Genomic DNA, 23,658 nt, shown 5'->3' with positions numbered 1-23,658 from the left:
AGTCGACAGGTTGCGAGGCCAGCCCTCTCCCAGAAGCGGATAGGAACGCGTAACAGCAAAGCAGCAATTCTGATACTAGACCCACTGATAACTAAACCTAAGTGCTAAGCATTTTCCAAATGCTGTTCCCAGCTTCCATTTCCATCACTAAGTCAAGTCCACACGTAACCTTAATCTTCCTACTGTACCGCAGCCCTGCCCCCACCAGGCTCAGCCTGAGACCCAAGGGAAATCACACGAACGGTAGGTGAAAAAGCAGACTGGAAACGTCTTCAATGACATCAGAAAACCCTGGAAAGAATTTGAGGTCGACGTTTTGCAAACAGATGTGCTACAAAGAGGGACACGGTCCAGGCTCCACTGCCCTCATTTCCCCAGTCCCTTCCAGGCTGCTCCCTTCTCAAAGCGTCCTGTGCTGACTGCTAGGGCCTTGTCAGGCCCCATCTGCAGGCCCAGAGCCCCAGGGCAGGACTCCCCCAGGCTGTCCCGCCTGGCAGATTTGCACGAGGGGGCTTGGGTAAGAGCCCCACAGTGCAGGAGGGGCCTCCTCTGCCCTACTAAGAGAAGCCTCTTCAGAAGGGGCAGCTTTCTAAGCTCAGGGGCCAGAGGGCCAAGAGCGGCCTGTGCAAGCGGGAAGGAGTACGCCCCTACATCACCCCAAGTGTCTCCCTTGCTCTTGGTTGCCGAGTGGCTAAGACAGCATGCAAGTCAGCACACTCAGGCAAAGGATAGGTCCTCTGTTTAGGCTGAACTTTGGCTACAAACCTAAGGAACTGAGTATCTTTATAAACATGCAGTTCTTAGCAGGCTTCTAAAATCAGATTAAAAAAAATTTTTTTTACCGTTAAGGGCCACATGGGTGGCTCAGTCGGTTAAGTATCCGACTCCTGATCTCAGCTGAGGTCTTGATCTCAGGGTTGTGACCTCGAGCCTCACACTGGGCTCTGCGCTGGGCAAGAAGCCAATCAATCAATCAATCAATCAATCAATATAAAATACTCTTAAGTTACACAATGCTTCTCCTTTAATGCCTCTTGAGTACATATGGTTCTACTGATATCATATGATAGAGATGAAAACATATAGCTTAGTTTTTGTTCTTCAATGCTTTAACCAAGAATGAACTTGAGGCACCTGGGTGGCTCAGTCTGTAGAGCATCCCATTCCTGATTTTGGCTCAGGTCACCATCCCAGGGTTGCGGAAGTGGGAGCATGGAGCCTGCTTGGGATTCTCTCTCCTTCCCTCTGCCCGATACCCTGCTCACGCACACTTTCACTCTCTTTTTCTCTAAAATATATTTATATATATATATTTAAATACGTATATGTTAAAAAGAATGAATTTTAGTTCTATGAGCACATATAATTTGAATTTTTACTATTTAGAATGTCCGTACTAATCTACTAACCATCCAGAAAACATGCCTGAAAAATCATGAAAATTACAAGTCACACAAGGTTGAAAACAGAGCTTCAAGCGAAAGGCAAAGCCAGAGACAAAAAACTAATATCTCTGAAATATCAGCACACAATAATTTGTTAGGAAACGCTATCCGTTCTAAAGAAAAACTGGAGACAAGAACCTCCTCTCACCCTACAGACCACAACTGCACCACCCAGTCGGTAACGGTGTATAAAGCACTGTCTACAGAGATGGACAGGTCAAGTGGATTGAGACTCAACGAGCCCAAGCGGAACAGACCAGTGCAGCTTTCCGACCGGAAATCCCCAGAAACAACCTGCCGTGGGTCCACCTCATCATCCCTGTGCAAAGCGGCCCTCTCCCCAAGGCAAAGGTCAGAACTGGCGGCTCTCGTCCATGACCTGTCCACGGGGACAGCGGCAATCAAAGGGGACAGTGACAGACTCTCCTCCCAGCTCTGGGCGCAGCTCCAGACACCGCCATCTGCCACAAGAGCCGTCCCAGAGGGACGTTCTGTGCTGACGGCACAGGGCTCCTGCCGCACAAGGCAGGCCCACAGTGGCCCCAGGACGTGCATGCACGCCTAACAAGCGTTCTAACGCCACCCTCACCCGCCCGTAATCACCCAGGGCTCTGTTTTCAAAGGGCAGCTGCCCTGCAACTGGGTGTTCCATTTGTTAAGTCCTCTGCAAATATGAATTGCTTTTCAAACTAAAATGAGTCTTTAAAAATTAGAACTAAATCTTAATGGAACTCTTCTGCTCAGATCTTAATCCTGTTAAAACTAGATAATGTAGAGACTAATAAAAACACGTTATTTCTGCCTACAGATTAAAAAAAAAAAGCATAATGCAGTCTAAGTATAAAAAAATCATAATTTGGGTTAGAAATTGGCATTCATCTGTTTTTATCTTAAGAAACAGAACAATGTTAGTTTATGAAATACTATAATTCATGCTAACTCAGAATCCTAAAAATGAACTGGGTATTTAAAACAGTGAATCAGGGGCGCCTGGGTGGTTCAGTAGGTTAAGCAACTGACTTTGGTTCAGGTCACAATCTCGCAGCTTGTGAGTTTGAGCCCCTTATAGGGCTCTGTGCTGACAGTTCAGAGCCTTCAGCCTTCTTCTGATTCTGTGTCTCCCTCTCTCTCTGCCCCTCCTTTACTAGTGCTCTCTCTCAAATACAAACATTTAAAAACTAAAAAAAGGTTAAAAATAAAATAGTGAATCAGATACAAACGACTAACACAAAAATACTTGAAAGGCCCTCACAGAATGCTAAATGTTATGTGTATGTACATACTGTCTATATCCACACACACACACACACACACGCGCGCGCGTATTTCAATGTTTTTTAAACTTGTAGAAGACACCACTAAACTTAATGGTAAAATTATAGAGAATGGGACTTCCACGTTTCATTTACACTCTTCTGCTCTGCTCAACAATTTTTTTAAAGAGTAGGTATTGGTCTTGTAATTTCAACAACTAACCCAGTAAGTACAATTAAAAAAAAAAAAAAGGCTTTTCTGGTCTTCATTTGTGAAGCAGGCTCTGAAATTCAGCCGAGAGACCCCAGAGCGAAGGGGAATGACGGTGCACTTACACCTGCGTGGTGCCATCAAATGGGAGTGTCACCCAAGCAGTGGACTAGTGACGGCCCCGAGCCTGCTCGTGTTGCCTGGCACAGGGTAGAAGGACTCCATAAGAGTCATCAGCAGCAACAAGTCTGCACTGAGAGATAGTTTTCAGCCAAGGCAAGTTTCTCTTGGCGAGGAATGTAAGACACAGGAAGAGACAAGGCTGATGGGTTTGTTTTCGTCAACACAGCTCTGGGCTTGTAGAGAAGGTGATTGCTTCTCTGCACCCCTTACATCTCCCGATGATAAGGGCTCTTGATGATAAGGGCTTTTTTTAAATAACAAGCCCGCTTCCTCTCACATTGGGATTATCATGACGTTTCAGCAAAAGCCCGAAGTCAAGCCACTTATCTGTACATGTTAACATAGACAGTCCTTTATCTGAGACCTCAGGGCACCGACAACATAGCTTTACTGTGTTGCTTCACACCCGGAAGTCACCACACCCCCTTACAACCAACACAGTTAGCAGGCCTGCCCGAGGCGTCACTTCCACCAGCAACAACTGGGCGTCGTTTCCCAGGCTCCCCCACGCCCGATGGCACCGCCACTGGGAGCTCGGACCGCGTGCGTGCGGCCACTGTGACACGGGAGGAAGACCCAACTGGGAGGTCTGCCTTTTTCTTACTGTTTTATAGGATGTCAACCATACGCGTCACACAGGCCTGGGACGTCCCCATTTGCCAATGAACTGGCCTACGGTGTGACCTGGGCTGTGCTGTCAGTCCTTCCCTGACTCTCATGTCCATCGGGCTCAGAAAGGCCTCCCCCGACCCGAGAACACACGAAGAGTCTGTTACGGATTCTATTACTCTGACTTGATTTACCTAACCCGTAATTCCTTCGTGTCTAAGTCAGGCAAGCGTCCAACTTTACTTTGTGTTGAGCATTTCCATCAGGATGGTCTGCAATAACTAAATCCAGGCTGTCCAGATCACCCACCAGCCTGCTTCTCTCCTTCCAGTGGCTCACCCCCTCTTCAGTCCTGCTCCCCCTGCTTGCCATCTCCTGCTGGCTTCCGGCAGGCACTGCTGACTAGTTCCGCCCTCTAGACCCGCCCCCTCAAGCCAGAATACTCTGTCTACAAAAAGATCAACCACCTCACTGCCTTCACATGCCACCATGGCTCCCTAGCACCCAGACACAAGACGTAAGAGACTGAATGCACAGAACCCTCCACCCAGACGCCCCACTTCCCCTCGCCATCTGCCAGCAATCCACAGGGCAGCCTCACTGAAAGCCTGGACTCCAGACAACCCTCCTCTCCTTATCCCATTTACACACTGTTCCTACACTCTTCCCTCGTCTGGGATGTCCTCCTGATTCCCCGTCCTCATTCCCTTGGGCTCTTTCCACCCCAAATGCTCCTGGCTACCTTCTACTCATCCTTGGAGTTCAGAGCTGAGACACCGCCTCCAGAAAGCTCTCCTGGAGCTCCCAACCCCCATGTCCAAGTTAGATGCTAGCTTTAGTGCTCCCCAGCAGCCCTCACTTGACAGAAACTGTAATAACTACCTATTAATGGGTCTTTCCCTCCACCTCAACCCTGAACTCTCTGAGCCAATGAACCCTTCGTAGGTGTCTGCACCGTGGGGCACTCACTGCTGCGTGCCTTTAGACTGAAAACCCTCGAGTCCCTCAGTGGTCTCCACTGCTCATCAGTGTGCTTGGCAAAACCACGGTCGAGAGCTACACACGTGCATGGACAGGGAGGGTCATGCATACCTGGGCCACCTCATTCTTCCCAATGCATTCAAAACACTTTTCCTGTTTCCTCATCTGATCAAAACAGCTGTATCAGCTTTGTTTTATTTCCAACTGTAATTGGCAACAGCAATTATAGGATTTTAGTTGTGCCATGAACGTAAACACTTAATGCACACAGTTCTCAATGACCCTTTTGATGCTCTGTCCTCCCATCTGCGAAGCACCAGGCTAAAAATGAGTGTCTTCTGGTAGTGAAAAGGTTTGCAGCATAAGCAACAAGTGAAGACACCATCCAACGGATCTGTTTTCCATATTCTAGATATAGCTCACATCTTCTAATACCATTAATTGAAGATCAAACAAAATAAAGACAAGGACTAAAAAAGCACCCAGGCAAAGCACCGCTTTGTTTTGAAGCTACTCAAGTGCCCAGAGAGGCTTCTCCCCCCTGCTGGGAATCGCTGATCTATACCGAGCGTTCTCCCCACTCCTTACATCTGGGACCCGCGCTTTCATTCTGCACAAACATCAGAAAGCATCTGTCACATAGTTACCTCTTCAACGAAAATTTGCAACCAGTGACCAATCACTGAGTGCCCGTGTGACTAGACCAAAGACGACGCGCCCAAATAACAAGCATGGTTAATTACAGATGTGATTCAAACCGCAAGACCGCCTAATAATCACACAAGTTAATCAAGTAGAACAGACTACAACATACGATTATGACAAACAGCGCATCATAAGCAGCAGAAGTCCCCCCTGCCAACCCTGTTCATTTGGGTCCAGTGGAAGTGAGCCGGTTTCACACGCGCATCAGCAGGTCCACACTCCTCCACACGAAATCCAGAGGGGCGAGCAGCCCTAACAGCAATGAGTTCCGAGGGGAGGAAGACAGAGAATGGGCACAGCTATTCCACTGAGAGGTGCAGCAGCACCTCAGGTCCCACGTCACTCCTGCTGGGACACCATCAGCGTCTTGTTCCCGCCCGCCCTGTGAACCCAGATGTGGGCGCTCCCTCCTGCGGTGTCCTCAAGACCACCGCACCTGAACCAGCAGTGGGCCTCATGGTCACTGCAATTCCCTGGGCTCTTGCCTCACCCTGAAGTATTTAGGTGAGGACAGGAGCTGCAAAGCTCAAAGATGCAACTTTCATCCCCTGTCACTTCTCTCAAAAATGTCGTCTGGCATTTATACTGTTAGCAAATTCAAACTGGCTCTATTTTCAGAATCTGGAGACCATCTGACCATCATAAATTCAGACCAGAAAACAATGGTTATGAGCAGACACTCCATCAAATGCCAGCTTTCTCTGAAAATAGGTCACCCAAGAATTTCCAGTTTAAAATGGTGCACTGGGGGGGGGGGGCACCTGGGTGGCTGGGTTGGTTGAATGTCTGACTCTTGATTTCGGCTCAGGTCATGATCCCAGGGTTGTGGGCTTGAGCCCCACGTTGGGAGTGGGGAGTCTGCTTGGGATTCTCTCTCTCCCTCTCTCCTTCTGCACAGATCGCTCATTGGGCACACACGCACTCTCCCCAGCTTGCACACACACGCTCTCTCTCCCCAAAATATAAAATAAAAAAATGTTTTAAATGATGCACTGAACAAAGATGGCACACCCCTCCTAAAAAGGCATACTTCCTAAAGGCATACATCCACAGAGCAAAACAAAGGAGGAGAACACAATAAATAGCAAGAACCTGGAAACTAGAAAGCAAAGGGATAAATGAAGACACACCTATGCCATAAAAAGCTGGATCATAAGCTTACAGTGAGGAACATGGAGAAATAACGCGATTGTCATCATGGAACCCCCAAATGGTTAAGGCAGTGGCACCTACGTACATCTACAAGTGAGTGTGTAGAAAAGAACCAAAAATACAGGAAGAATCAAACGCTGGAAGTCTGTTTAAGAAGCAGTCAGACAAAACCACGTGATCATGCAGGAAAAGCACTTGTCAAAACGCAACATTCTTTCGTGATAAAAATGTTCAACAAACTAGGAACGGAAGGGAATTTCCCCAACCTGATAAAATGCATTTACTTAAACCCACCGCTAACGTTATACTCTATGGTAAAGGACTGAAAGTTCTCCCCTAAGATCAACAAGACAAGGGTGCCCGCTTCCACCACTGCTATTCAACATTGTCCTGGAGCTCCAGCCAGAGCAATCGGGCAAGAACAAGAAACAAAAGGCATCAAATCGAAAAGGAAGAAGCAAAGCTATCTCCACTCACAGATAACATGGTCTCATGTATGGAAACTCCTAAAAAACTTACAAAAAACTGTAAAAACTTAACAAATTCAGCAAGGTTGCAGGATACACAATCAACACACAAAAATCAGTTGTATTTCTACAAACTAACAATGAGCGATCTGGAAATGAAATTAAGAAAAATATTCCTCTCACAACAGCATCAAAAAGAACAACACATTTAGAAATAAATTTGACCAAAAAAGTACAAGACTGGTATGCTGTAAATTACAAAACACTGCTGAATGGAAGAAAAATACATGGAAAGACATTCCTTGTTCGTAGACTGGAAGAGTTAGTATTTTGAAACACAGAAACACACTCCTAAGAGATCTACAGATTCAATGCAATCTCTATCAAACCCCAACGGTCTGGTTTTGCAAATACGGTAAAATTAATCTTTAACTTCATATGGAAGTGCAACGGACCCCCAAACAGCCAAAAACAATCTTGAAAATGAATAACAAAGTTGAAGGACTCCCACTTCCCGATCTCAAAATGCACTCACTACAAAACAGTGTTGTTCCTTGCATAAGGATAGATATGTAGACTAACAGCACAGAATTGAGAGTCCAGAAAATACATCCATACATTTATTGTCAACTGATTTTCTACAAGGATACCAAATCAAAGAACAGAGTTTTCAACGGTGATGCTAAGACAAATGGACATCCACATGCAAAAGAACGAAGCTGGACCCCCAACTCACAGCACATACAAAGATTTACTCAAAACCGATGGAAGGCATGGATGCCTTAAACTTTAAGACTCTTAAGTGAAAAATAGGGGTAAATCTTCATGATCGTGGATTTGAAATGGTTTCTTAGATATGACACCAAACACATAAGCAACAACAACAAAAAACAATGGATGAACTGGACTTCGTCCAGAAAAGATAAAGAATCGGCAAAGAAACTGAACACACATTTCTGCAAAGAAGATACACAAATGGCCAACCAGCACGTGAAAAGATGCTCATCAGTCATGAGGTAAATGCAAATCAAAATGAGACCCCACTTCGCGTCCACCAGGAAGACCATTACAAACAGAACAAAGCAAAAACAGAAGATTACAAGTCAGGAGAGGATATGGAGAGACTGGAACCCTTACACAGAGTTGGTGGCAATGTAAAATGGTGCAGCAACTGTGGAAAACAGTTTGGTGGTTCCTCTACACGTTAAATAGAACCACCATATGACCCAACAACTCCACTCCTAGATACATACCAAGAAAACTGAAAACAAGTACTCAAACAAAAACTTGAGTACAAATGTTCTCCGGAGCATCATTCATAATAAGAAATGAAAACAACTCAAATGTCCACTCACTGATGAATGGATGGGAAACGTGGTACATTCGTGCTGTGGAATATTATGCAGGCACAAAGAGGCACGAAGTACTGACACATTATACGACACGGATAAACCTTGAAAAATTTATGCTAAGGGCAAGAAAGCAGACACAAAAGATCACATATCGGATGGACCCGTGTATATAAAAAATCCAGAATACATAAATCCGTAGGCAGAAAACAGATTAGCAGACGCCAGAGCTCGGAAGCAGTGGGCAGCGGGGATGTGCCTGCTACCGGGTTGGGGGCTCCCCCGGAGGGTGCAGAACAAGCAGTTGTGAAACTAGACAGTGGTGACGACTGTGCACGGCACTCAATGCCACTGAGCTGTACAGATTCAAGTGGCAAATTCTGTGTTAAGTGTCCTGCCACAAAAAAAAAAAAGTAGCAGTTAGCTACTAGGCGTCAAGTCCCTTCCTACCTTCCCGTAAAAAAGACCGGAGGATAAAACCAAGGGTTCTCTACACCAGAGGGTAAGAGGAAAACTCAAGTTCCAGGATGTCTTCCTGAAGAGGGAGAGGAGTGAGCACTTCCTTACTAGTTTTGGGAGGCCACAGCCACACTCTTCCGGCCAACTTTGAAAACAAGGGGAGAGGCTGGAAAGCCCTTCTTTGAGAATATAAAAAGCCCATTAAAAGGACCTAAAGGTACGAAAGCCAACTGCTATCAGCCAACAGCCCTAAGACCAAAGCAGGTGCACAGAACCTCCAAAGGACCGTGCGGGACTCCACTCTATTCGGGATCACCCAACAGTTCGGCCAAGATATACCAAAGCGAGCAAACGCTGAGGTTACAGAGGGAGACGATGAGGTGCTACCACATTTACAAAGTAAGTGTGTCACTAAGTTTTAGAGGAAAAAAGCTCTGGGAAATTGAAAATATGTTGGCCAAGGGGCGCCTGGGTGGCTCAGTCGGTTGGGCGTCTGACTTCGGCCCAGGTCACGATCTTGCGGTTCATGGGTTCGAGCCCCGCGACCGGCTCTGTGCTGACAACTCAGAGCCTGGATCCTGCTTCGGATTCTGTGTCTCCCTCTCCCCACCCCCCCTGCACTCTTTCTCCCTCCCTCAAAAATAAATAAAACATTGAAAAAAATGTTAAATATGGTGGCCAAAATAAAATGCCAAATAAAAGAGTTAGGGGAAGATTGAGGAAATCGCCTACAAAGTGAAACAGAAAGACAAAAATGGAAAAAATGGGAAAGATAAAGATTTTATTTCTGAGTAGAAATAAGGTCCAAGAGGTCCAATGCCCAAGTAACAGTATTTCTAAAACACACAGAAAAAAGAAAACTGAAACAAGATAAAGAGGAGAAACTTGTCAGAGGAACTAATCTGGGAAAATACCCCAGAACTAACCAACCATCATGAGTTTCCCGACTTGGAATAACTGTATAAACCGAAATGGATGAAAACAAACCCAAACCCAAGGTTCTGGGCCGAGGCGTCCGGGGGCACAAACGGCTTGTAAACCCAGGCCCCAGGGCAGCTCCCACCTGGGCAGCAGCCCCGGAAGCTCAGAAAACGCCCACGAGCCGAGCCGAGCCATTCCGACGTGGGGTTAGGGGCACGGGCACGCAGCCGAGCGAGGGGGGCGCTGGGGAGCCCTGCCCACCAACAGCGGCAGCGCGGCAGCAACCGGGCTCCCCGGCGGTTGTTCCCTGCGGCCGGGGACCGGGAACCGGGCCTGGGGCTCGCGACTGCGACGTGGGGTGACGGCCCCGCCCGGCAGCACAGGTGCGTTCTGTCTGCGGGCCGCAGAGCAGGAAAAGGGGGGCGTCCCGAGCCGGACACGCAGGGCGGCCCCCCGACCCAACCCAGGATTCCTGGGAGGCCGAGCAACCCGAGGCCGGGAACCGGACGAGTGAGAGGGGGGACAGAGGTAAGGGGCGCCCGAATGAGGCGGGTGCGGGGGGAGGCGGGGTACGGGGGCGCCCGGGGGTGTGTGTGGGGGGAGGGCTGGGGTCGGGGCAACGCGGGTGAGGAGGGTCGGGGGCGCACGGGTGTAGGGGGGGTCGAGGGTGCCAGATCGCCCAGTTGTGTGGGCGGGAGCGGGGATCCACGATGCGTGGGGGTGGGGGGGGTCGCCCGGGTGTACCCGGGGTGGGCGGGGGGCGGGAGCACGCGGGGTGGGCGGGGGGCGGCGGCGACAGAGGCTTTCGGACGCGCACGCGTCCCCAGCGTCCCGCCGGGACCCCGGCACGCCACTGACGTCGGGCGGAGGGGACGCCCCGGGCCAGGCCTGCTCGGAACCCGGGCCAGGTGCGGGGACGCTCGGGGCTGAGGAGGGGGCGGCGGCCGTTGGCCGCCCAGGCGGGGCCCGAGGCTCGGCCCGCGCCGGTCGCCGCCTGCCCGCCGCTCCCGCCCGCGTTGAGAGACGCCTTGGCCCCAGTCCTGTGCCCGCAGCCGGCCTCGCCGGGCCCCGGCCCTCCACCCCCACCCAGGAGCTCACCTGCCTCGCGCCACAGCCACCTCCGCCGGGCGCCTCTGCTGCCGCCCCGGGCCTGGTCCGCGCCGCCCAGACTCGATCCCGAGAGGAGACCTTGCGGACGCCAACCAATCGCGCGCCGCGCCCGGAGGCGGGGCGGGAGCGACACGGACTTCCACCAATCTCGAGCGCGCCGCCTGAAGCTCCTCGGTCAATGAGGAGGCGGCCTGTCCAGGGGCCTGGCCTATGGGAAGCTGAGGCCGGGTCCCCGAGGCGGAGAAGTGGGCGGGGCTTCGAAGCGCCGCGCCGTACGGCGGGAGGGGCCTTACGTCGCGGGGGCCGTAGAGCGGAGGCGGGAGCGCGGCCGCGGGGAAGGGGGGCCGCTACGGTCGCCCGGCTCCCTAGTCCTGTCCCGGCCCCGCGGAGCTGGGGGCCGCGATGGCGCCCCGCCCCGTGCCTCCCGGTCCACTTCTGCCCGCTGTCCGGGCGGCGCCGGAAGCGATCCTCCGCCCCCCTCTACGGAAGGGGAGACACACTGGCGGGCGGGAAGGCCGGAGCGAGTACTCGCCTCTCCGCCCCGAGCCGCGCGCTAAGGCCGCGTCTGCAGGGCCGCGGATGGGCGCTCACCCCGGAGCTCACTCCCTGAAGGGGAGTTGGGGGTCCGCGCCCGCGCGTGCGCAGGAGCGGCCAGCCCAGCTGGCCGCACAGGTCGCCTTAGAGGCGCACAGGTAGCCGTTTTGGTTTCGAGGTGGGGGCAGCAGGGCAAAAATATCCTTGGCGAAAACAATAGAAACAGAGGCACTTACTGGAGTCACGTGCAAAGGGGAAACCGAGCAGGATGGGATGCGGTCGAAGGGAGAAGCGGTCGAAGCAGAGATGACAGTGGCCTCTTCTCCGCGAAGCCCGCCGCCCGCGCGCGCAAACACAGTGATGGGAGGAAACCCACAGCCCCCCTCCCCTGTATCTTGTCTCTGCCACCTGGCGAGTATCAGTGATGGGGAAAGAGGCAGAAATCAGGGAGGAACCCAGTGGTGCCGACTCAGATGAGCACCTGAGCTGGGGAACAGCTTCCACACCTGGAGCCCTTCCTGCGACCCTCACCACCCTTACGGGCTTCCATCTGGCCTGTGTTGCCGCGTCTGGACTGAACTGGCTGCGGCCGGAATGTACCAGTGAACCGGTTGGAAGGAATCCATCTGTTACCATGGCTGTGCGAGGCGGGTCAGCACCATGACGAATACCCTGGAGGACGACAAGGCCTGAGAAGGGAGAGACTTCTCTATGAGCACCGTCGGGGCGATGGGGGCCCTCGCATGACTTGCCTTGTTCGCCCCCCTTCCCTCTCGCTGTTGGCCGCCCTACTCCACTAGACCTTCCCCACTCGCCCGGCCGGTTGGTGTTCCCTTTACCCCAAACCCAGCACACTCTCTCCTGGACAGTTCCTCAGTCCTCTGTGTCCTCCTTACTGGGACTGCACTGATTGAACGCATGTCTGCTGGGTGCCAGGTACTGTAGCAGGTGCGGAGGTGCAAATTCTCTGTCCCCGAGTTCCAGGGGGCAGAGCTATGCGGGAACAGCACCGTGTGTTTCTGTGGTCTGGGAATGTGGTGAGCACCTTGGAAGAAAACAAAGCAGACTCAGGGCTAGGATGTGGGGGGCCTGCAAATTTAAATGTGGCGGTGACACTTGAGACCCAAAGGGAGGGAATGAGCAGAGAACTTGGGAGAGAACATTCTGGGCGGAGAAGAGTGCAGGTGCCAGCGCCCCGAGGTGGGAGTTAAAGACAGAGAGGCCTTCGCTGACTGTTCAAGGAAGCAGAGTACGTGTGGACACTGGCTTCCAGGTGGAAAGAAAAGGAAAGAATTCTTCAAGTGACAGTCAGTGTGAGATCACAATGAGAGAACTTGACTGGAACGTGACGCTGTAGACTTAAATCATGGGAGGAAGACACAAGTCCAGGAACAAAGCTAGTTCTTGAAAAAGAGCGCCTTACGGTGTCACGTAAATGCAGAGGCCAGGACTTGAAACGCACTTAGGAAGCGACGAGCGGTTCACCGCAACACGCGTGGGCCGTGGGACTCCGTGGCTCACGCACACACGGCACAGAAAACCGACAGCTGTAATTCTGTCCAAGTAGGGGCTTTTCTCTTCCTACTTGATGTTATCTGTATTTTGCACAATTAGCTCAAAAGTTTTAGAAATTTTAAAAGTGGGTGCCTGGTGGCTCAATTGGTTAGGTGCCTGACTTCAGCTCAGGTCATGATCTCGCAGTATGTGAGTTCGAGCCCCACGTTGGGCTCTGTGCTGACAGCTCAGAGCCTGGAGCCTGCTTCGGATTCTGTTGTCTCCCTCCCTCTCTGCCCCTCCCCACTCATGCTCTGTCTCTCTGTCTTAAAAATAAATGAAACATTAAAAAAAAAAAGATAAGATGCTTGAGTTCACTTGTGATCCAAAGAATGCAAATGGAAGTAAGTAACTTCTTCCCTCTGCACCTCCGTCCAGCGGGCAGCAGAGGGTGGGTACCACCAAGCGCTGGTGCGCAGGTCGGGGGCACAGGGATGCTCGCGCCCCGTGACCTCACACCCCGCCCCAGACCCGTGGGAAGGGGACCTGAGCAGGCCCTCCCTTCCGGGACACCCATTCTGACACCCTAGGGAGGAACGAAAAGCTGTACTCGGCAGTGGGTAGATGGGCACTGGCCGTGTCGAGCGGGGCAGTGAGGACACCTCTGGTCGTGCAGACCCCGACACCCTGGCAGACAGGGGGGCCCTGGCCCAGTGGGGCAACAACCTGGATCGGCCTAGGCGAACTGGGAAGATGGTGTGCCGGTTAATTTTATGTGTCAGCTGGACTGGCCACCGGGGGCCCAGATATTTGCTCACAGATTATTCTGGGCATGTCTGTGAGAGTGTTTCCAGATGAGATAAACATTTGATTCAGCAGACTGGTAGGGCAGATGGCCCCCTCCAGTGTGGGTGGGCCTCGTCCAATCCACTGTGGCCGGGATAGAGCACAAGGCAGAGGGAGAAAGGATTGTCTCTGTCTGCCTGCCTGTCCTTGAGCTGGGACATCGGTCTTCTCCGGCCTTTGGATCAGACTCAGACTGGAGCTCACAGCATCGGCCCCCTGGGTCTCCAGCCACCGGATGTCTGAGCCTCCATAATCATGTGACAATTTCATATATTTATACACATACACACACACACACACATATATAGACACATAAACTTGTTATATATGGTACATACATCCAGATGTCCTGTGGGTGCGTACCTCGCGTGCATGACATTTCTCCCACTGGTTCCGTTTCTCTGGAGAACCCAGACTAACACATACCGACTCCTTCCCGCAGCGGGACACCATTTAGGTAAGCGAAAACACACCCAAACAGTGCTGTATGTCTAATGAGGACACTGGCAACAAGAAAGACACCAAGCATACGGTACAGATGCCTATGGGGACGGGGGTGGCAGTGGAGTAGGGAAGGATACGGAGAATAAATGGGTCAAATGAGAAGGGTTCAACGATGATGGCCATGGAGGAGGGTTTAATTACCGCCTCCTTCCACACTTGATGGGGAGGTGGGGGACGTTACACAGATTGATGGTAGATAAATAACTAGGTAAGGAGAAGACGGATGGATGGATGGATGGATAGATAGATGATAGATAGATGATTCATAGCTAATGCTCCCCCGTCCCCTTCTCAGCCCTCGATGCCTTCCCTCAGCTAGGAGGCTGGCGGACCGATCAGCAGTGGCTGTTCCTCCCGCACACGAGCAGGTACCTGTAAGGACGCACAGCCCTGGGTATCAGTGCATCTGGAGCACCAGTGCGTGCCCCGCTCTGCTCAGCGAGCCCCCCACGTTAGGATTTGAGATGGAACCCCTTGATTTCGAGGGCTCGACTCCATCCCTGCTGCCGGATGTGTCGTATTCCACACTGAGGACAGAATAAATCTGACCTGATGTTCTCGTAGTGGTGGGTGTTCAGTCCCCTCCCAGGGTGTGTCTTGTGCAGAAGCTTAGCCAGCGTGTTACCCACAAGTGGGGCCTGTCAGTGCAGAGACGACACGTTACCGATTTTAGACACAGCTATCTTCATTATAAATGTTCGACTTAATGTGGTTATGTGTTCTATTAAGAATTATTATTTCAGGGTGCCTGGGGGGCTCAGTCAGTTAAGCATCCGACTTCAGCTCAGGTCATGATCTCACGGTTCATGAGTTCCAGCCCCGCAACGGGCTCTGTGCTGACAGCTCAGAGCCTGGAGCCTGCTTCTGATTCCGTGTTTCCCTCTCTCTCTGCCCCTCCCCTGCTCACATTCTGTCTCTCTCTCTCTCTCTCTCAAAAATAAATAAACATTTTTTTAAAAAGAGTCATTATTGGGGCGCCTGGGTGGCGCAGTCGGTTAAGCGTCCGACTTCAGCCAGGTCACGATCTCGCGGTCCGTGAGTTCGAGCCCCGCGTCAGGCTCTGGGCTGATGGCTCAGAGCCTGGAGCCTGTTTCCGATTCTGTGTCTCCCTCTCTCTCTGCCCCTCCCCCGTTCATGCTCTGTCTCTCTCTGTCCCAAAAATAAATAAACGTTGAAAAAAAAAAAATTAAAAAAAAAAAAAAGAGTCATTATTTCAAGGGGCGTCTGGGTGACTCAGCTGGTTCAGCGTCTGACTCTTGGTCTCAAGCTCACGCAGGGCTTGATCTCAGAGCCCCTGGGTTCAAGCCCCATGTTGGACCCTGCACTGGGTGTGAAACCTACTTTAAAAAAAAGTTATTATATTGCATCTAGAGAAGTTATTAAAACATGACTAAATACAGACTATGTTTACAAACAGTACATTTATACATCACGTAAATATCTACATGTATCATAGAAACAAATGAGTTCAGTATGTTTGTGGATCCTATGAGTGAGTACAAGTATAATTTATTTATTTACAACCACATAAATTCCAAAGAGTTAATGAAGAAAAACCCACCAGATTTCAGTCAAGGTAGAGAAGCAACAGAACCAAACTTTCTCTGATACTTTCCCATTTTTTGGAACTAAACATGATTTTTTCAAAATAATTTCACGCCACTCAAAAACCCATTTTGCCTTAACCCACAGGTGCGGAATAAAGTCGTGAGAGGTGCGAAGAGTGGAAGATTGTAGGTTGGTATTCTCCCCCAAGGGCGAAGCAGGGGGAGTGTGGGTTGGGGGGACCGGTGGCTCCGGCCTCACACCCACCCTGAGTCGGCCAGCTGGAGCTGTGTGGCCCGGGCCAAAGTCCTCGGCCTCTCTGAGCCCCAGGGGCCTCCCCTATCGACAGGATTCACAGTGTGTGCCTGCAGGGTCTGTGCGAGGATGGAGGTAAAGTGTTTGCAGTGGCCGGCCCTCTGGAGGTGACCGGTAAGGCATGTCCACTGCTACCCAGCAGTGACAGCAGGAAGTACATGGGATGGAACCTAGGGTCAGCTCTGGAGCAGACAGGCTGGAGTCTGGGGACGGCCTCGGGACCCACGTCGTGGGCTTGCGGGCAGGTGGGTCGCTCACCTCCGAAACCCCATCGTTCTGCAGGCCCGAGGCGTCACCTTACACCCCGGCTCACCAGGCCAAGGGACACTCCTGGTTGTCACGTATCATGTGCGTGAAGACAAGGGCTTTCGGGAGCATGACTCAAGTGGCCTCTGCACCCAGAGCCCACGGCCTGGTCTCCACACCGGAGAGGACCTTGCCCCCGGGGGTGCTGGAGGCCTCCGCGTAAGGGAGGGACCAGGAGAGGCAGGCGGGAGGGTCTGGGGGGCCTCCCCACAAAGGGCAGCCAGGGTCTGCTTCTCTGCCTGGAAGCAAACAGCCTGGTGGGCTGCCGGCCCATCCACCACACTCCCAAACCGCCGGTGCCTGCGATGCCCGCCTCCCCGCTGCTGCTGGTCACAGCCCGGCCGGAGTGGAAACAGGGCGGTGACACGGCTGCTCACGGTCTCAGCTCGAGGCCAGGGAAGCAGACGGAGGGCAACGACCGCGGAGGGAACAGTTCTCTCTCCTCCGGGAGCTCCTGCCTCCAGTTTGGCACGGTTGCTTTCAGTTGTAAACAGAACCTGACTCCAGGGAGAGGAGGAGGAAAGCCTCGTAAACAGAACCTGACTCCCGAGAGAGGAGGAGGAAAGCCGGGGTCAGAAACCCAAGCCCGGCTCCGAGGGCCAACATGAGATCAGGGGGCGGGGCTGGCCGGGTGCCGGGTTAGGAAAGTTACCAGGGGCAGCGCCCGCCCGGCGAGGGGGAACGATTTCCCCTCTTGCGCTGGTTCCTGCCCCTGCTGCTTCTGGGTCCTCCTTGGGCCGGGGGGTGTCATCCACAAAGGACCTGCTGGCCTCTGCTGTCTGTGACTGTGCCCTGCGGCCGGCAACGGTGGCTCCCAGGCCCTGGTGTGGTTTCACACGCGAACAACGTAGGGACGCCTAGAAGGAACGAGACAGACAGCTGTGGCCGTCCCGCTCCGGGCCAGCTTTCCCAAATTGCAGAATTCCAAGATCCGCGTAGGGATGCGCTCACTGTCGACAAGGGGTTCTCTCTGTTTTATTCTCCCTGCGTCCCTAACAGCAGCAGCCAAGGGCTGCAAGGAGCCTCGTGAGGGAGGCTCTTCCAGGCTGCTGTGCGTAAGTGGGGAGGGTCCCTCCGTGTCTCTCCAGCTTCTGGAGGCTCCTGCCGTCCTTGCTGTGGCCTCCTGCTTCCGGCTCTTTCCCCGTGTGGGTGTCCTTTCCTGCCTTTCTCCTCCTGTAAGGTCACCCGTCAGTGGGCTTAGGGCCTGCCCTAACCCAGGGTGACCCCATCACGAGACTCTTACTGAAATTAGATCCGAAAAGACCCTTATTCCAAATGAAGTCACGTTCGGGGTTCTGGTGGGCACACTGATCACCCCGCCGCGTGTGTTTCATAAACCTGCTGAGGGACATCTTGTACCCCTCCCCCATCCTTTGCTAAGCAAAATCGCTCGCATCCGAGAAACCGAACCACAAAACTCAAAAACCCTCCCAGGCCCTCCTCTGCCTGCCTCCTCGTTCCTCTCCTTGGGGGAACGATCCGCTCCCCCAGCCTCCTCGTGCTCTCTCTGGAGCCCTCCTTGCCTCTGCTGAGGCCACTGCCGACCTCTGCCTCACGGAAGCCAGTGCCTGGCGGCGGCGGCCTCATCTAGATCGTGCTCCGCCCCAACCCCGCTCCACGCGTCCCCTGGCTCGCCGGCTCCTCCTCGGCTTCTTCGAGCCTCCTCATCCCTCCAACCCCTCGATGCCCATCCCTGGACGGCGTATTTCTGTCCAACGCGCATTCCTTTCAACACGTCGTCGGCCGAGGGTGCCAAGATTCGTGTCTCCAGATGGGAACCATCCCTGACCTCTGGCTGCAGACGTCCGATCACCTACAATCCACCTCTTCTCGGGTTCCCCTCTACCTTGCGGACAGATGCAGAGTCGGACCGCGTCCCCTCTCTGCGGCCATGACCCTGACCCAAGCCACTACCGCTCTTTGCTCAGATTACCACAGGAGCCTCCCAGCCGGTGTCCCTGCTCCGGCTTAGCCGTCAGAGCCTTCTTGGTCCCATGACCTCTCCCTTCACAACCACCCGTGGCTCTCAGGTCACGCAGAGGAAAAGCCCGAGTCCGCATCCTGGCCTTGAGCAACTCCCCCCTTTTAACTTTTCTTTTAATTGAGGTGAAATTCACATAATGTAAAATTAACCAGTTCATAGGGGCGCCTGGGTGGCTCAGTCGGCTAAGCGTCCGACTCCGGCTCAGGTCACGATCTCGCGGTCCGTGAGTTCGAGCCCCGCGTCGGGCTCTGTGCTGACAGCTCAGAGCCTGGAGCCTGTTTCCGATTCTGTGTCTCCCTCTCTCTGACCCTCCCCCGTTCATGCTCTGTCTCTCTCTGTCTCAAAAATAAACGTTAAAAAAAAAATTAAAAAAAAAAAACGGTGAAGGGGGTAGACTGCATGTGAACCATCACGAACCATCTGGAAAGCAGCCTTCCCCAGATTCTGCCTGTGGATGAAATTCCCCCACAGATTGTAACACCACCTGCTTGGGGACTTGAACCGGTCCAGAGGAGAGAGGGCGGCCTGCACACGGCGACCCGGGAGCCAGGCGGGAGAGAAGCGAGGCTTGCCTCTGATGGGGCGCGAGGGCGTCGCTCAGGCCGCAGTGGGGCCACACCCGCGGCCACTTTTCAGCTTTTATTATTTTTCCATTTCGCAGGCAAGCTGTGTTGTAGTGAAAACGGGAGGAAAAACCCATTAAGGGAGGACAACCTAATACCACCTTAAGACACCCCTGCGGCAACCCACGGCCAAAGTCAAAGACGAGCTGCTCACGCCCACCACGTGCTCAAGCTTTTGTACTTCGCCCCAACCTTCCAGACCCTTTGAGGAACTCTGGCGCTCTTTCCACCCCCGGCTGGCCTTCGTGGGGTGTAGGACGCTCAGAGCCAGAACCCCGGTGGTTCCAGGTGAACCACGACGGTTGAAAGTCCTATCGGTCGTCAGAGAGATGTGCTGTGTGTGTAAACACACGTCAGATTTGAAAAGACTTAGTATGAAGAAAAGAATGTAAAATAACTCATTCTATTTTAGGTTGACCAGTGAAATAATTTTTTTTATATACGGGGTCTGGGTGAAATAAAGTATGTTATCCAAATGAATTTCCTCCATTTCTTTTTTTCCCCTATCGCAGCCATTAGAAAAATTTCGATGCATACGTGTTACATGATGCTTCTGCTGGACACGATGTATCTGACTCTGGGTTCTGGGAGGCGGTGGGGGGGCGGACTGACCCACGTGAGGCCGATGGGTTCTGTACAACAAATGGACCCTGGGCCTATTTGTTTGCATGGACACACACCCTTGGAAAAACTATGCCAGGAAATATTTTGTAATGTTTATTTTTGAGAGAGCACAGGCAGGGGAGGGGCAGAGAGAGGGAGACACAGAATCGGAAGCGGGCTCCAGGCCCCGAGCTGTCAGCACAGAGCCCGACGCGGGGCTTGAACCCACGAACCGTGAGATATTGACCTGAGCCCAAGTCGGATGCCCAACCGACTGAGACAGAACATTAGGGATAAAGAAGGATGTTAAAAGCATCCAGAAATTGAACTCATGACTCTTACAAAGGAAGCGTCATCAAACTGTCAACAGCAAGACACTAACAGAGCTGCGCCTTCACAATTTGAGGGGAGACTTGGGATCTACAAGTCTACGTCCGCTAGGACGGCAAATTAAAGGCGTTCTTAGCGCGCAAAGACTCCCCTTTCTGAGGACCTGCTTGTAACGTATGTCAGAGAACCAAGGACACCGAGAACAGGGGAAGCATGGGACCAGCTGAGCAGCGGGCCAGTCCGGAGGCTCGTGGGGTGATGTCCACGGTGACGGCCGGGCAGCAGGCCTGGACAGCAAAGAGGCTGGAGAGCTCTGGGACTGACCACTCCAGGGGAAAAGGCGGGCATCTGGGGCAAGATCTAGCATGAGAGGCTGTGTCAACGTGACGATACGATGAAGGCACGCTCTTTAGAAAATGAGAAAAAATAAAGGCAATCAGAAACTCAATAAATAAAACGAAAAGCTGTAACCACGAGCTGTGCAAATATGGCCCAAAGAAAACTACGGCAACATCTTGGGCTATTCATGGAATGTAATCATTTTCCTTAAGGCCATCGGGCATTAAGAGAGAAAATGCTCGTTCAAAAGGTTGTTCAAGAAATAAAACTCATATAGCAGCCATAAAGGGAAAATATTGCTGATTGACTTCTAGACTTTGGCATCAGCCTACAAGCAACACAATCTCGTCTAATGATAAGCAGCAACCTGGACAATGTCCAGGCAAAAGCATAGGTGACGTGAGCCAGGAGGCGGTGGAGGCATGGGAGGCCGAGGGGAGGGTGGGATCCCTCTCTTCTGGGGTGGGAGAGGACGCAGAAACCATCCAAGCTGCTGGACCAGATACAGAGCCTTAAGTAGGAAATAGGACATAATGCTACACGGGTAATTGAGAAAAACCCAAAAGGACACTCAAACCGTACTAAATGGAGGTGGGAGATGTGAAGGGGTGGGTGAGGATTCCTTCTCTAACCTCACCCGATGTGGCCCCCATGACATGCTGGCCATCTGTCTAAGCTCGCCTCCTGCCACCTTCCTCCTGCTCATCCGTAAGCCCCCCAACCCGGGCTCCTCGCCGCTCTCCAATCTGCCGAGCTTGTCCCTGCCGGACGCATCCGTACTCGCCAAGCCGGGAAAGGCAGGTTGGGCACCCGAGAGCCCATGAAGGGCATCCACCCGAGCTTCCCATCAGCTCGCCCCATTCCGGGACACGAGGGCAGCCCGGACGTGGACTCCCCTTGCTCCCCCAGCCCAGGAGAAGGATGAATTCACCCTGGCCCACCTGAATCTGGCAAACAAAAGAAAGCAAAACAAAGCGCAGACAATTCGCAAATGCTTTGCCCAGCTTTTCCCACCGTTAACGCCTTACAGATCTATGGCATAAATATCAAAGCCAGGTAGCTAATTCTGGTGCAATACTGTCTCGGTCTGGTGGGGCCGCCGGAACAAAATAACACAGGCCGGGGAGCCAGAACGACAAGCGTGTGCTTCCCACGGTCCTGGAGGCTGGAGTCCAAAGCCAAGGCTTCGGCAGGTTGGTGCCTGGCGGAAGCCCGCCTCTTGGTTCACAGACAGCTGTCTTCTCTCGGCGTCCTCGCGTGGCAGAAGGGACACGCTGGTTCTCTAGGCTCTTCTATGAGGGCGCGGGTCACATTCAGGAGGGCTCCATTTCTTAGGACCTCAGCACCTCCCGCAGGTCCCGCCTCCAGACACCATCACACTGGGGATTAGGTTTCAAAGGCCAAGTTTGGGGAAAACGTGAATATTCAGTCCGTGGTGCACGCTGTCAACTGACTCTGGACTTGATTCAGATTTCATGTTTTCCACTAACGCACTCTTCCCGGTCTGGGCCAGTCCAGAGCCCCACGTCGCGTTTGGCTGTCATGCTCCTCACACACCTCCAATCTGGGACAGCTCCTGAGGACTGCCTTATCTGCCGGGAGCGTGGCCCTTTGGGAGAGCACTCTGTTCCGCTGAACAATGTCCTGCTGTATTTCTCTGACCTGCTCCCAGGATCCTGGCGAGAAAACCACAGAAGTGATGTCGGGCCTTTCTCAACGCGTTGCTACATCAGGGACTATGCCGTGGCTTCATCACCTGGCTGCGGGGCGTCGACCGAGTTTCTCCACTGTGAACTCACTATTTGTTCCCGTTAATCGGCAAACGTCTTGGGGGAGAGATGGGAAGCAGTTCAGCTTCTGCTCGCTGATCTTAGCACCGTCCGATCTCGCGGTGACCGCCACGGCGGAGGCACCATGGTGGCGTCTGCCTCGAGTCGCTCCCCGGCCTCCCTCACCCCTACTACATCTCTTGTGATATTTCTACAGGAAAGGGCCGTCCCTTCTCCCTCACCGACTTGGCTGCTGTTTCTTTATAGCGCTATGGACTCGTGGGTGTTCAGCTACGAAAACAGTTATCGTCCAACAGCACTACCTCTGCGCTCATTATTGCTCCAGCCTGGGGGGCCGGGAGCTCCTCCGGGCTGGCTCCTGAGCCCTTGCACACCCCATATCCGTCGGTGAGCGCCTCCTTCCCTTCTGGCGACACAGGACGCATCGGGCTCATCCTGTGCTCTCCCGACGGTGCCGGCCCTGGAACCCGGCCGTTCGTTTATAGGCTCATTCGGAAGCAGCAGCAGGGTGTGGTGAAGAGGGAAGGAAGGGCACTCCCGGCCTCCTCCTCCCACCCCAGGTCCCCGAGGGGTGTGCTTCCCACCCGGGAGGCTGCGGCGGGCAGCAGGTGGAGTCCCCGCAGCGGAGCGCGGAGGGGGTGTGGGGGAGGGGGCCCTGCGGGTCTTCTGAGGGCGGCGTCTGGGGCGGGCGACTGCAGTCGGAGGAGCGGGGCGAGGCCTCGACGGGCGGGGCACCCCGGAGGAGGAGGGGCTAAGCGCCCGCGGTCCGGGCCGCACTTGGAGGTGCAGGGTGTGGCCTCGGCTCCCGGCCCCCCCCCCCCCGAGGGAGAAGGGCTAATTGCCGCGCTCGGGGCTGCGGTCGGTCGGCACCACCTCCCCTCGCCCCCTGGGCCCCTCCCCGAGCGGGGACGGCGGGCGGAGTGAGCCCGGTGAGGATGGGCTCGAAGCCCAGTGGCCCAAGCACCTCCTCTGGGTCAGACCGACGCTCGGGAGACGGACACTCTGACCTCGAACGGGTCGTTCTGACCGCGGTTGGCCGCCGTTTCGAGGGAAGAACGCTCGGCTCGAACCGGCGCCAGCAGCGCAGGCTGCGAACACCCGGGGGACCGCAGGTGCATTTCTCGGAGGAGGGGGACAACGCCACCCTCGCACCAGCCACTGCCGAGGCGGCGCTCGGACCCGGGACCTCCACCCTCCAGAGGAGGGGTGCGGCCACGTGACCCGGACGCGGCCAATCGGGGGCGACGGCGCAGAAGCGCCCGCGCCGTGTCTTCCAGAGCGTCGGCTGCCGCAGGCGCGGGGCGGCGCTCGCCGAGTCGTCGGCTGGTGATCACGTGCTCCAAGCGACAGCAGGGGCACCTGTCAGGCTACTCGGAGGCGACAGGGCCCCGGGGGCTGTGGGGGCGGGCGCCGGGCGTGCTGGGGGTGCTAGGGGCGCGAGCGCTAGGGGAGCCGGCAACTCCGGGCGCAGGGAACGCCGGCTGCCCCCAGTTGCCCCCAGCTGCACCCAGCCCTGCATGTTGGGCCTGGGCACCGGCTGCTAGGTGACGCTGGCGCCTCCACCATGTCTGGCGGTGGGCTCTTGGGCTCCGATCCGAGG

The 23,658-nt window shown here is 53.8% G+C and overlaps 1 protein-coding gene and 1 long non-coding RNA gene across 2 annotated transcripts in view; both read right to left on the bottom strand.

Annotated features, from left to right (window-relative positions):
- Positions 1 to 10,912, bottom strand: part of SUN1 (Sad1 and UNC84 domain containing 1) — a 52,697-nt gene extending 41,785 nt beyond the window's left edge. Inside the window, exon 1 of the mRNA XM_047089393.1 lies at positions 10,834 to 10,912. The gene's annotated coding sequence lies outside the window, so the exon portion shown is untranslated. The remainder of the gene's footprint in view (positions 1 to 10,833) is intronic.
- Positions 10,913 to 15,699: 4,787 nt separating this feature from the next.
- On the bottom strand, positions 15,700 to 23,237 carry LOC124519273 (uncharacterized). The gene is made up of 2 exons (XR_006964075.1): positions 21,210 to 23,237; positions 15,700 to 17,246 (listed from the first exon to the last, which is right to left on the bottom strand). It is a non-coding gene; the product is annotated as an uncharacterized LOC124519273 (long non-coding RNA).
- Positions 23,238 to 23,658: the final 421 nt, after the last annotated feature.

Source organism: Lynx rufus, unplaced genomic scaffold (genome assembly GCF_022079265.1).
Source record: "Lynx rufus isolate CCGP_SWC_20201006 ecotype Redwood Valley unplaced genomic scaffold, mLynRuf1.p SCAF_27, whole genome shotgun sequence".
NCBI classification, from domain to species: domain Eukaryota; kingdom Metazoa; phylum Chordata; class Mammalia; order Carnivora; family Felidae; genus Lynx; species Lynx rufus.
The sequence above is the reverse complement of the archived record's forward strand: the minus strand, read 5'-3'. Positions and strand labels throughout refer to the sequence as shown.